This window comes from Salarias fasciatus, unplaced genomic scaffold, assembly GCF_902148845.1.
Source record: "Salarias fasciatus unplaced genomic scaffold, fSalaFa1.1, whole genome shotgun sequence".
Lineage (NCBI taxonomy): Eukaryota > Metazoa > Chordata > Actinopteri > Blenniiformes > Blenniidae > Salarias > Salarias fasciatus.
The window spans coordinates 34,516-49,316 of NW_021941257.1; positions in this window are offsets into that span (position 1 = coordinate 34,516).

Consider the following 14,801-nt stretch of genomic DNA (forward strand, 5'->3'; position numbering starts at 1 on the left):
ACGTTCTGCTGTAAACACACACACGTTCTGCTGTAAACACACACGTTCTGCTGTAAACACACACACGTTCTGCTGTAAACACACACATGTTCTGCTGTAAACACACATACGTTCTGCTGCAAACACACACATGTTCTGCTGTAAACACACACATGTTCTGCTGTAAACACACACACGTTCTGCTGCAAACACACACATGTTCTGCTGTAAACACACACATGTTCTGCTGTAAACACACACATGTTCTGCTGTAAACACACACATGTTCTGCTGTAAACACACATGTTCTGCTGTAAACACACACGTTCTGCTGTAAACACACACACGTTCTGCTGTAAACACACACACGTTCTGCTGTAAACACACACATGTTCTGTTGTAAACACACACACGTTCTGCTGTAAACACACACACTTTCTGCTGTAAACACACACATGTTCTGCTGTAAACACACACATTCTGAGGTAAACACACACACGTTCTGCTGTAAACACACACACGTTCTGCTGCAAACACACACATGTTCTGCTGTAAACACACACACTGTAAAGCTGTATAGTTTGTCAAGGAAAGGCACCATACCATCTCACACCTGAAAGTAATTAGTCTTTGTACCTCCTATAAGTGCAAACCAACATCAGCTGGGTTAGTGCTAATTGATGGCCCTATAAACAGGTTGTTTTTTCACCAAGTAGTCAAACAAGACACATCTCATGATGGGTAAAAGCAAGGAGCTCTCTCAAGACCTTCGCAGCCTGATTGTTGCTCAGCATCAGAATGGAACTGGTTACAGACTTATCTCAAAGAATCTGAGTATTCCAGTAAGCACCGTTGGGGCCATTATCCGCAAGTGGAAGAAGCATCACCTTATCATCAACAGGCCGCGCACAGGAGCTCCTCGCAAGATTTCTGACCAGGGAGTCAGAAAGATGGTCAGAAGAGTTCTCAAAGAGCCAAGGACCACCCGGAAAGCACTCCAGCAAGACATGGAGGCAGCAGGTACAAGTGTTACAGAGAAAACGATAGGCAATGCACTCCACCGCCATGGCCTCTATGGACGCTCAGCCCGCAAGACTCCGTTCCTCAAAAAAGGCATGTTGAAGCTCGTCTAAAGTTTGCTAAACAGCATCTGGATAAGCCTGTGGAATACTGGGAGAATGTTGTCTGGTCAGATGAGACCAAAATGGAACTTTTGGCTGTCATACTACACACCATGTTTGGAGGAGAAATGGCACTGCACATCACCCAAATAACACTGTACCAACAGTGAAGTTTGGTGGTGGAAACATCATGGCATGGGGTTGTTTCTCATCTCGTGGTACTGGCAGACTTCATATAATTGAAGGAGCAATGAATGGAAACATCTATCGGCAAATTCTTGAGATGAACCTCCTGCCATCCACCAGGATGATGAAGATGAGACGGGGCTGGACCTTTCAACAGGACAACGATCCGAAGCACACGGCAAAGTTGACTCTCCAATGGTTTAAAAAAAAGAAAATCAATGTTTTAGAATGGCCCAGTCAATCACCTGACTTAAATCCCATCGAACATTTGTGGAAAGAACTAAAGATAAGGGTTCACCAGAGGGCACCAAAGAATATTCAGGATTTGAAGACAATCTGTGCGGAGGAATGGGCAAAAATCACACCTGAGCAGTGTGGGCGATTAGTTCATACATACAACAAGCTTCTGGAAGCAGTCATTGCAAACAAAGGCTTCTCCACAAAGTATTAAACGAGTCTCAGATAGTGTGTTCAATACTTTTTCCTGTGTTATTGCACTTAATTCCACATAATCACTATTTATGGATTTGAATGTTGTGATTTCTTTTCATGTGTGGATTATTTGAGTTAATACCAGTGTCTGGAAGAAATGTCACATGAATTGCATCTTTGGAAATAAATGTAATGACAAAACAGTTAATGCGTTCAATACTTATTTCCCCCATTGTATATACTATATAACAGAATAATTATAATATAACTACAGTATAACAGCAATATATCAATTTCCACTATATGTATAATACTCAACACCATTTGTTCTCATCGTCCAGAGTTCCAGACTTCCTCCTCCATGTACTTATTAAGAAATATTTTTTTGTACTTTTTTTTAAACAGATTTCTGTTGCTACTTTGTTTTATTTCTGGGTCCAGACTGTTCCACAGAGCCACTCCACAGCTTGACATGCACATACTTTTCAGTGTAGTTCGAACTTTTGGTTTTTTATAATTCAGGTCTCCTCTTAGATTATATCCACCCTCCCTTTCCACAAACATCCCCTGTATATTTTTTGGCAGTAAATTATTTCTTGCTTTGAACATTATTTGTGCTGTTTTGAATTTGACCAGATCCATGAATTTCAACAAGTGTGATTTTATGAATCGTGGGTTAGTGTGGTCTCTGTATCCTGCATTGTTTATTATCCTTATTGCTCTTTTCTGTATGGTGCATATCGGCTGTAGAGTGGCTCTGTAGCTGTTTCCCCAGACCGCAACACAATAAGACAGATATGGCAAAAAAAGTGCACAATATAAGGTGTGCAGTGACTTAATGTCCAGGATATGTTTAGTTTTCCACAGTACTGATGTGCATTTTGCCAGTTTTGCTCGTATGTAGCTCACATGAGGCTTCCAGCAGATTTTGTTGTCCAGAATCACGCCAAGAAATTTAATTTCACTTACTCTCTCTATTTTGTTATCATCTGTTATAAGTTCTACATTACAATCCATTCTGTGTCTCCCAAACAGCATGATCTTTGCTTTACTTAGATTTAATGATAATTTATTTTGATAATAAAAAATGATAAAATATTTGTGTCGTCCGCAAACAGAATAAATTTCAATAATTTAGATACACTACATATGTCATTAATATACATTATGAATAACTTTGGTCCTAATACTGACCCCTGCGGTACCCCACATGTAATATTCATCAGTTTTGATTTATGATTCCCCATCTCTACAAACTGTTTCCTGTTTCTTAAGTAACTCGATATCAACTCAACCCCACTCCCCTAATACCGTAGTTATCTAATTTCTTTATTAATATATCATGATCTATGGTATCAAATGCTTTCTTTAAATCCACAAATAGTCCTATTGCTACTTTTTTATTGTCTATACAGTCTGTGATTTCTTCTATTAATTCCATTAATGCCAGAGATGTTGATCGGTCCGTTCTGAACCCATACTGACTGTCCGTTATAAGTTTGTGCTTTTCAATAAATTTATCCAGTCTGTCCTTAAATAGTTTTTCCAGTATTTTGGAGAATTGGGGGAGTAATGAAACAGGCCTGTAGTTTGTGAACTGATGTCGAACTCCGGATTTAAACAGTGGTATTACTTTAGCTATTTTCATTTTGTCTGGGAATGTACCTGATTGAAAAGACAAGTTGCAGATGTAGGTGAATGGTTTTGCAATTCCTTCAATAACTGACTTTACTGTGGACATGTCTGTATCATTCCAGTCTTTAGAGGTTTTGTTTTTACAGTTTCTTACATTCTCTACAATTTCTCTTTCATCAACTACACCTAAAAACATTGTATTTGGATTCCTGTACCCCATGTCTTCTAAACCCCCCTTTCTGTCGTCACTGGTTTCTTTATTTTCGCTGCTAAATCTGGTCCCACATTTACAAAGAATCTGTTAAAACCATTCACCACATCCTCCATATTGTTAATGGTCTTGTTATTTTCAGTATAGTACTCTGGGTAATTTATAGTTTGGGATCTATTTCTCACAATGCCATTTAGAACATTCCACATGCCTTTAATATTGTTTCTATTTCTCTCCAATAATGTATTATAATATTCTTTCTTACTTGTCCTCATAATATTAGTTAATTTATTTTTATATTTTTTATACTTTTCCTCTGCCTCTGTAGTTCGATGCTTTAAGAATTTCCTGTATAATAAGTTTTTCTTTTTACAGGCATTTTGCAGCCCCTTTGTGACCCACGGACTATTTGTGTGTTTTTGTATAATACTGTATTTCTTAATAGGACAATATTTGTCATATAATGTATTGAATATAATTAGAAATTTGTCATATGCTTTATCAATATCTTTCTCTTTATAAACCTCATTCCAGTCCTGTGTCATTAAGTCATTTTTTAATGCCATCATGGCCTCTTCTGTTTTCACTCTTATATATTTATAATTTTTGATATTCTTCTTCCTACTATAGTTACGGTAATATACAGTAAAAACAGGCAGATGGTCACTGATGTCCGTTAATAATAGTCCGCTCTCAGTATTATTTTCCATGATGTTGGTGAATATATTATCAGTTAAAGTGGCACAGTGAGAAGTGATCCTGCTCGGTCTGGTGATGGTAGGATACAAACCCATACTGAACACTGACTTTATGAAGTCATCCGTCATTTTATGTTTCTTTGGATTTAAGAGTTCGATGTTAAAATCACCACAAATGTACAAGACCTTCTGTGTTGATTTTATGAACATATTTTCCATCCACTCTTTGAAGACTTCGATGCTTGATCCAGGAGATCTATATATACAGCTCACCAGTAAATTCTTCATTTTTTCACGACATATTTCTACTGTAATGCACTCGAGTAAATCCTCAACAACTACAGTCATTTTTTCAATGATTTTATATTGCAGACTATTGTCCACATATATTGCCACCCCCCCTCCACTTTTGTTCTTTCTATTGATATAATTAAATTCATACCCATTCAGCTCAAATTCTGCTCCCTTCTCGTTGTTGATCCAGGTTTCTGATATGGATATTATGTTGAAAGGAGTATTGAACTGACTTAGATATTCCTTAATTTTGTGAAAATTTGCATACATGCTTCTGGTGTTGAAGTGAATAATTGATATCTTGTTCTCTTGTTTGATCATGGTATTATATAGATTTTCAGTGTAATAACGGCAGCTGATATTGATATTGTTGAAAAGATTATTTTCTGGATCAGTGTTATTTTCTATATCTTGTGTTTTATGCTCAGTATAATGGAAAGTGTCCAGTTCTTCGGTCATGATGATCTGGTGTTTAGTCCCTGAGTTTGATCATTCCTTGCCTTGTTTAGCTCCATCATAGTTTGTCCAGTTCTCCGATATCTCGGATAACCAAAACCTTGGCCTCTTCTGAGATCCATTCAGCTTGATGAAGATTTTGCAGTTTTGTGTCCAAGTGCTTTGAATTTTTCCTTGCTTCCTCAGGAGTCTCGCCTTTTTTGCAATGTCTGCATTTTTCTTCGTTAAGTGCTCATTCAGGAAAACATCTGTGCCTTTAAGTTTCTTGCCTTGCTTTAACAGCTGCATCTTATGCTTTCTGTTAATAAACCGTATTATTACTGCTGGTTTGTTGTTTCTCTTGGGGAGAGGGTGACATGCTTCAATGTCTGTGGTTTTTACCTCGATCCCCTTGGAGTGCAGGAACTCCGTCAGCTGTTGCTCCACAGAGAGCATCCTCCTCGCTCTGCTCCTCTCCGTCTCCTCCCGTCACGGCTCCAGCGTATGACCGGGGTTTAATCTGAAGTCCAGTCACAACGATGTTGTTAATCCGAGTGTATTGCTCCAGATCCTCCACTCGGTTCTCGAGGAAGGCGATCCGTTTTGCCTTCTCTGCGTTCTGCAGCCGCAGAACCTTAATCTCCTCCAGCAGGTCCAGAACGTTCTCCTGCTGCAGCCTCACAGCAGACACTTCCTCACCCAGAAAATCCAGGGATTTTTTGATGTCCTCCATCTCCTCGATCGTTGGCACTTTCTTGGGTGGCATCGCGTTTGTTGTTATTACGCGGCCGGCGGGTAGCTTCGCCGGCTAGATGAGCTAGGTAGCTTAGCTTGGCTGACCCAGCTACCGGCTTCGCCGGCTTTCCAATGTCCGTCTTCCTCAAATCGGTGTCGCAATACAGTCCGTGGTCAAAACCAGTTGTCTCCACCATTCAGTCCGAGGTCCGTAATCCAAATCAGTTGTCGGTATGGGAAAAAATGTTCATAAACCAGGGACGATACACGGAGTAAACACAAGTGACAGCAGCGACCCGGAAGCGACCGGAAGCGACCCAAAAAATAAGGTTTTGATACACAGAGCTGCTCATGCACAGTGCTTCAGGGAGGATGTACCGGCGCACAGCGGCTGAGTCTATGGTTTCTACCGCTGTGCTCCGGTATTTCCTTCAGGGGGCGCTGCCATGAGCAGGTCTGTGAATCAAAACATTATTTTAACAGACTGAAAAGAAAACACGTCTTTTAAAATGTTTTATAACCATTGAGATTTACTTCCCGTGCTAACACGCCGTCCCCTGGACCACTGAAGGAGGATTTTGTCCACTTTCGTCAGTCCGGCTCTGTCTCCTCTTCACCTCCAGCAGTTGAGCTAAGCTAACTACGATGCTAACAGCTGGGATCCAGCCGCTGGACACACAGACACAAAAAAGGTATTTATGAGCTTATCTCACTTTGTAAATGATGGGGACAGGGCGTGGGTCCAGAATCTTCGGAGTGTTCCTTTAAGTGTCGCCCAAACAGCAGTTATCAAATGAAGTGATGAATCTGTTTCTTCTCAGAATGAATTTCTGTCTGATTTCAGCCGTTAAAGTGGAGTCAGAGTGATGTGGGACCGTTCACTCCTGAAGCTGGAGTCCTGAAACGGGACCATTCTCCTATTTTCAGGAGACAGTTCAGACAAATGATGCTGTCTGTTGTACTGTGTCCATTTCAGTGCTGTGAGACTTTTATTTTTCCTTTGTTTCTCATTTTACTCACTGTGTGGCTTCAGGTTGTTGTATTTTGTTTCTTATTCTTTATTTTTTACATCAGTGTGGTTTAGCACCGATTTCATGAAGGTTTTTTTTCCATTGTCCGGACCACCAGGATCCTGTCAGGGTGGAGGACTGCATGTCCTCCCTGAGGTCCAGCTGAGCTCCGGTCTGGCTGGACTGACAACAGACGCTGAGAACCGGACGGACGGACGGACAGAGGGACAGACGGACGGACGGACAGAGGGACAGATGGACGGAGGGACAGACGGACGGACGGACAGAGGGACAGATGGACGGACGGACAGAGGGACAGATGGACGGACGGACAGAGGGACAGACGGACGGACGGACAGAGGGACAGATGGACGGACGGACAGAGGGACAGACGGACGGAGGGACAGACGGACGGACGGACAGAGGGACAGATGGACGGACGGACAGAGGGACAGATGGACGGACGGACAGAGGGACAGACGGACGGACGGACAGAGGGACAGATGGACGGACGGACAGAGGGACAGACGGACGGACGGACAGAGGGACAGACGGACGGACGGACGGAGGGAGGGAGGGAGGGACGGACGGACGGACGGACGGACGGACAGACGGAGGGAGGGAGGGAGGGAGGGAGGGATGGACAGACGAACGGACAGACGGACGGACAGATGGACGGATGGACAGATGGACAGAGGGACGGACGGACGGACGGACGGAGGGAGGGAGGGAGGGAGGGACAGACAGACGGACAGACGAACGGACGGATGGACAGATGGACAGAGGTACAGACGGATGGACAACGGACGGAGGCAGGGAGGGATGGACGGACGGACGGATGGACGGACGGATGGACGGACGGATGGACGGACGGATGGACGGACGGATGGACGGAGGTCCTCAGCTCCAGCATTCTGTCACCTCCACGACAGAACCCAGGTCCACCAGGTCCAGGGAGAGTCCTGGATGCAGAGGGTTCTCAAGCACCGATCACGAGAACCAGGAACCTGTCCAGAGCAGCGTCCACAGCAGTGTCCAGAGCTACTGTCCAGAGCTACTGTCCAGAGCTACTGTCCAGAGCAGCGTCCAGAGCAGCGTCCACAGCAGCGTCCAGAGCTACTGTCCAGAGCTACTGTCCAGAGCTACTGTCCAGAGCAGCGTCCAGAGCAGCGTCCACAGCAGCGTCCAGAGCTACTGTCCAGAGCTACTGTCCAGAGCTACTGTCCAGAGCAGCGTCCAGAGCAGCGTCCACAGCAGCGTCCAGAGCTACTGTCCAGAGCTACTGTCCAGAGCTACTGTCCAGAGCAGCGTCCAGAGCAGCGTCCACAGCAGCGTCCAGAGCTACTGTCCAGAGCTACTGTCCAGAGCAGCGTCCAGAGCAGCGTCCAGAGCAGCGTCCACAGCAGCGTCCAGAGCTACTGTCCAGAGCAGCGTCCAGAGCAGCGTCCAGAGCAGCGTCCAGAGCTACTGTCCAGAGCTACTGTCCAGAGCTACTGTCCAGAGCAGCGTCCAGAGCAGCGTCCAGAGCTACTGTCCAGAGCTACTGTCCAGAGCAGCGTCTAGAGCAGCGTCCAGAGCTACTGTCCAGAGCAGTGTCCAGAGCAGCGTCCAGAGCAGTGTCCAGAGCTACTGTCCAGAGCTACTGTCCAGAGCAGCGTCCAGAGCAGCGTCCAGAGCAGCGTCCAGAGCTACTGTCCAGAGCTACTGTCCAGAGCTACTGTCCAGAGCAGCGTCCAGAGCAGCGTCCAGAGCAGCGTCCACAGCAGCGTCCAGAGCTACTGTCCAGAGCAGCGTCCAGAGCAGCGTCCAGAGCAGCGTCCAGAGCTACTGTCCAGAGCTACTGTCCAGAGCTACTGTCCAGAGCAGCGTCCAGAGCAGCGTCCAGAGCTACTGTCCAGAGCTACTGTCCAGAGCAGCGTCTAGAGCAGCGTCCAGAGCTACTGTCCAGAGCAGTGTCCAGAGCAGCGTCCAGAGCAGTGTCCAGAGCTACTGTCCAGAGCTACTGTCCAGAGCAGCGTCCAGAGCAGCGTCCAGAGCAGCGTCCAGAGCTACTGTCCAGAGCAGCGTCCAGAGCAGCGTCCAGAGCAGCGTCCAGAGCTACTGTCCAGAGCAGCGTCCAGAGCAGCGTCCAGAGCAGTGTCCAGAGCAGCGTCCAGAGCAGCGTCCAGAGCAGCGTCCAGAGCTACTGTCCAGAGCAGCGTCCAGAGCAGCGTCCAGAGCAGCGTCCAGAGCTACTGTCCAGAGCAGCGTCCAGAGCTACTGTCCAGAGCAGCGTCCAGAGCAGCGTCCAGAGCAGCGTCCAGAGCTACTGTCCAGAGCAGCGTCCAGAGCAGCGTCCAGAGCAGTGTCCAGAGCAGCGTCCAGAGCAGCGTCCAGAGCAGCGTCCAGAGCTACTGTCCAGAGCAGCGTCCAGAGCAGCGTCCAGAGCAGCGTCCAGAGCTACTGTCCAGAGCAGCGTCCAGAGCTACTGTCCAGAGCAGCGTCCAGAGCAGTGTCCAGAGCAGCGTCCAGAGCAGCGTCCAGAGCAGTGTCCAGAGCTACTGTCCAGAGCAGTGTCCAGAGCTACTGTCCAGAGCAGCGTCCAGAGCAGTGTCCAGAGCTACTGTCCAGAGCAGTGTCCAGAGCTACTGTCCAGAGCAGTGTCCAGAGCAGCGTCCAGAGCTACTGTCCAGAGCAGCGTCCAGAGCAGCGTTCAGAGCAGTGTCCAGAGCAGCGTCCAGAGCAGCGTCCAGAGCAGTGTCCAGAGCTACTGTCCAGAGCAGTGTCCAGAGCTACTGTCCAGAGCAGCGTCCAGAGCAGCGTCCAGAGCTACTGTCCAGAGCAGCGTCCAGAGCAGCGTCCAGAGCAGTGTCCAGAGCAGCGTCCAGAGCAGCGTCCAGAGCAGTGTCCAGAGCAGCGTCCAGAGCAGTGTCCAGAGCTACTGTCCAGAGCAGTGTCCAGAGCTACTGTCCAGAGCAGTGTCCAGAGCAGTGTCCAGAGCTACTGTCCAGAGCATTGTCCAGAGCAGCGTCCAGAGCTACTGTCCAGAGCAGTGTCCAGAGCAGCGTCCAGAGCTACTGTCCAGAGCAGTGTCCAGAGCTACTGTCCAGAGCAGTGTCCAGAGCAGCGTCCAGAGCTACTGTCCAGAGCAGTGTCCAGAGCTACTGTCCAGAGCAGTGTCCAGAGCAGCGTCCAGAGCTACTGTCCAGAGCAGTGTCCAGAGCAGCGTCCAGAGCTACTGTCCAGAGCAATGTCCAGAGCAGCGTCCAGAGCAGTGTCCAGAGCTACTGTCCAGAGCAGTGTCCAGAGCTACTGTCCAGAGCAGTGTCCAGAGCAGTGTCCAGAGCTACTGTCCAGAGCATTGTCCAGAGCAGCGTCCAGAGCTACTGTCCAGAGCAGTGTCCAGAGCTACTGTCCAGAGCAGTGTCCAGAGCTACTGTCCAGAGCTACTGTCCAGAGCTACTGTCCAGAGCAGCGTCCAGAGCAGTGTCCAGAGCTACTGTCCAGAGCAGTGTCCAGAGCAGCGTCCAGAGCAGCGTCCAGAGCTACTGTCCAGAGCTACTGTCCAGAGCAGTGTCCAGAGCAGCGTCCAGAGCAGTGTCCAGAGCTACTGTCCAGAGCAGTGTCCAGAGCAGTGTCCAGAGCAGCGTCCAGAGCAGCGTCCAGAGCTACTGTCCAGAGCTACTGTCCAGAGCAGTGTCCAGAGCAGCGTCCAGAGCAGTGTCCAGAGCTACTGTCCAGAGCAGTGTCCAGAGCAGTGTCCAGAGCAGCGTCCAGAGCAGTGTCCAGAGCTACTGTCCAGAGCAGTGTCCAGAGCAGTGTCCAGAGCAGCGTCCAGAGCAGTGTCCAGAGCTACTGTCCAGAGCAGTGTCCAGAGCAGCGTCCAGAGCAGCGTCCAGAGCTACTGTCCAGAGCTACTGTCCAGAGCAGTGTCCAGAGCAGCGTCCAGAGCAGCGTCCAGAGCAGCATGAACCCCGAGTGAACCCTGACCCTGAGAGAGTGAACCCTGACCCTGAGAGTGAACCTTGACCCTGACCCTGACCCGTGTTGGGCCACCAGCTGACCACACTGCCGGGCGCTGACTCCTGCTGACTGCAAAGCTACAGACCAGAACCAGAACCTTCCATGAGACCGGAATGGAGTCTAACCTGTCTGTCCCCGACCGGTTGTCCACTGAGGGGACGCTGTAGAACCTCCAGGACCGGACCGGGTCGGGTCGTGTTTAGTACGATTATTTTAAACAGACTGAAAAACATCCACGTAAACCGGAACACCGAGTCCTGAGCTGAAATTCCAGACTGCTGAGTCGGCGTGCCGGGCGTCAGACTGAAGCGACTGAGGAGTCGAGCCCCAGCCTGACGGCAGGCTGCATGGAGACGGACAGACGGACGGACGGATGGACGGACGGACGGACGGATGGACGGACGGATGGACGGACGGGCGGACGGATGGACGGACAACCCAGCAGTCGCTCCAGAGTTCTTCAAACCACCGACGAACACAAGCAGGGAAATGATCGACCCTGACATGAGACCAGGGGAAGTACTGTGCAGTACTGAGTCTGAAGTACTGTGTAGTACTGAGTCTGAAGTACTGTGTAGTACTGAGTCTGAAGTACTGTGTAGTACTGAGTGAAGTACTGTGTAGTACTGAGTGTGAAGTACTGTGTAGTACTGAGTGAAGTACTGTCCAGTAGGACGGGTGACAGGAGCTCACTCACCTCTTCACAGCCTCCTCTTCCTCCTCTTCCTCTGCTGCTCTGCTTCAGTCTCAGAAACTAGTCTTCCTGGAGTCCCGGTCCTCCTCAGTGCCTCACCCAGACCGGTTTCTCCAGGTCCACATTCCCCCCCCCCCCCCCCAACACACACACACACACACACACACTGGGGAGTGAAGAGATGAGCAGTGTGTGTGTGAGCAGGATGACGCTGCTTTCACCGGATGTCACTGAACGCATCACGCTGGAGCGGCTGAACCGGTTGGACAGAAACTCTTCTTCTCACCTTTCAGTCTGTCGTCACTTCCTGTCCAGCCCCGCCCTCGCCTCCTCCGGCCTGAGTGGCTGCACCGCTCCAGTTCTGCACCCCCCCCCCCCCCCCCCCCCCCCCCCCGGGCGGACCTGGACCGGTCTTCAGGTCTCAGCCCTGTGGGATTTCCAGAGCAGGCAGAGACAGAGGGGGACACAGCCACCTCAGAACCAGCTGTCCCAAAGAAGTCCTGGACTCTGGACGCTGGTCTCGGCTGGTCTCGGCTGGTCTAGGCCCACCTGAGGGGTGGAGGCGCTGCTGGACCGTCCACAGTTAGCATCCAGCGTCCTCCAGGACTCCGCCCCCTCCTGCTGTCCCGGCTCAGAGGCGTCTGGGTGGAGCTCTCAGCGGGGGGTGGAGGCGCTGCACCCGGGACCCGGGACCCGGGTTCAGACCGGATCGCTCTCTGTCGCACCCCAACCCCCAACAGGTGGAGTAACCTCTGCTGGAGACCTGCTGTCCCCTCCTGAGACACTGGACAGTTTGTCTTCAGGTCGTCCTCGTCCAGGTCCTCCTGGACTGCTCCAGACCCAGTTCTTCCTCCACAGCCACCTGGGCGGTGGTTCTCTGGTTCTGCTGGTTCCTGTCCGCTGTTCTGGACTCCCCAGGACTCCTTGTTCAGTCCTTACTTCCTGTCTCCGGGTCCACCGGGTTCTGGGTTCCACCACTGGAGACCACGGCTGCCTCCACAGTGGCCGGCCGGACCGGCGCCGGTCCGAGAGAACCGGCTCCGGGGAGGAGAAGGGGAGTGGCGTCCTGAGGGACAGACAGTCCTCCCCCGTCAAGGGGGACATCGCAGAGGGAAGCGTCACCGTGGGGCGCCGGGACTTTAAACGCACTGCATGAGGGGCAGAAGGACCAGAAGGAGGACCAGAAGCAGGACTCCGCCGCCACGGCGCGAGACCGGCGCTCCGCTGAAGAGCAATCCCCATAACTCCGCCCACCCTGAAGAGCAGGCACCAATCACGTCCGCAGAGCGAGGGCAGAGCTCCGTTAAGACCCGGCAGTGGGCGGGGCGGCAGTGGGCGGGGCGGCAGCATGGCGATGTGTCCCAGCGCGGCGGCAGGAGGGGCGGAGTTTCGAGGTCCAGAGCGACCTCTCATTGTCCTCTGAGGAGTTGCAGGACTACTGGGCCGCGGTCCAGACGCCGGTCCGCTCCGGGGCTGGTGGGGGGCGGGGCCGCGGTCCAGACGCCGGTCTGCTCCGGGGCTGGTGGGGGGCGGGGCCGCGGTCCAGACGCCGGTCCGCTCCGGGGCTGGTGGGGGGCGGGGGCCGCGGTCCAGACGCCGGGCCGCTCCGGGGCTGGTGGGGGGCGGGGCCGCGGTCCAGACGCCGGTCCGCTCCGGGGCTGGTGGGGGGCGGGGCCGCGGTCCGGACGCCGGGCCGCTCCGGGGCTGGTGGGGGGCGGGGCTGCGGTCCGGATGCCGGTCCGCTCTGGGGCTGGTGGGGGGCGGGGCCGAGGAGAAGGCCTACCGCTCCCGATGGGCCGACATGGAGCTCCGGGGCCTCCTGTACTGAAGGGGGCGGCGCCGGGCCGGAGTGGAGACATCCTCCAGCTGCTGGTTCCCCGGAGCTCTGCTGTGGGCGGTCCTGGGGGGGTCCATGGCCCAGCGGGGGCCGGCCACTACAGACTCTACTGGCCAGGCTGCCGGAGAGACGCCGAGGTCCATGTGCGCTGCTGCGACGTGTGCACGGCTCAGAAGGGGCCGAGCCGGCGGGACCTGGTGGGGGCCCCCATGGAGCGCTGTGGGGTGGACGTCCTGGGCCCGTCCCCCGTCCCCTGTCCCCCGTCCCCCGTCACCGACTCCGGGACCCGCTGCGTCCCGGTGGCCATGGACTACGAGGCGTAAGCGGTTCCTGGTCGGAGCGGCTCGTGGAGGACGCGTTTGCTCGGTTCGGCGTCCCCGACCAGCCGCACAGGGACCAGGGGCGGACCTCCGAGAGCCGGGTCTTCACCGAGGTCTGTAGGCGGCCGGGGGCGACCAAGACCTGGACAACGCCGGTACACCCCCGGAGCGACGGGCCGGGGGAGCGGCTCCACCCGACCCTGGCCACCCGGCTGGCCATCCTCACCGGCCGCCACCAACGCCACTGGGACCGCCATCCGTCCTGGTCCCGTGGTGGACCCGCTCCCAGTGCAGGGGTCCGGCCCGCGCTCGCCGGCTGGAACCATGTTCGGCAGGGAGTTCACCCGGGGAGCCGGAGGTCGCTGGAGGCCGCCGTCTGAGGGAGCGCCGGCGGGTGGAGGCCAGGAGGACAGGAGGCGTGGCCGTGCTGCCCGGTGCCAGAGAAGGGACGGTCACCAAACCGTCCACTCGGGCGAGGGCCGGCCGCGGCGGCGGACCGTTGTTGATCGGGTCAGGAAGCCCGACTGCAGGTTTGACACCGGGACCGCCCCCCCCCCCGTACCGGCCCGTGGCCCCGCCGGCGGGGGGAGGAGCCGAGAAGGACAGAACTGTGACTGCTGATTCGACCCGATGCCAGGCCGCCGCCGCCGCCGCCGCCGCCGCCGCCACCGCCGCCGGCCTGGACACTTGGGCCTCTTTCGCTCATAGCTTTGGGGTTTCAGGGACGGGCAAACCCCTCGGCAGGAGCTGCAAGGCATCTTGGGAGGGATAGTTCCGGCGGTTCACATGTCGGACCATGAATCGGGAAGACCATCAACAAGACATCAAACATAACAAAGAAGCAGCCTGCTCCGTGGCAGGATGAACACATGATGAACACATGATGAACACATGATGAACACATGATGAACACATGATGAACACATGATGAACACATGACCAGATCTGACAGGATCACTGACGAGTGGCTGACGCTGGGCGGGTCTGACCTGCTGCTGTAGTGTGAGCCCGACTTCCTTCACTGCTGGAGCCTCCAGCGTGAGCCCGACTTCCTTCACTGCTGGAGCCTCCAGCGTGAGCCCGACTTCCTTCACTGCTGGAGCCTCCAGCGTGAGCCCGACTTCCTTCACTGCTGGAGCCTCCAGCGTGAGCCCGACTTCCTTCACTGCTGGAGCCTCCAGCGTGAGCCCGACTTCCTTCACTGCTGGAGCC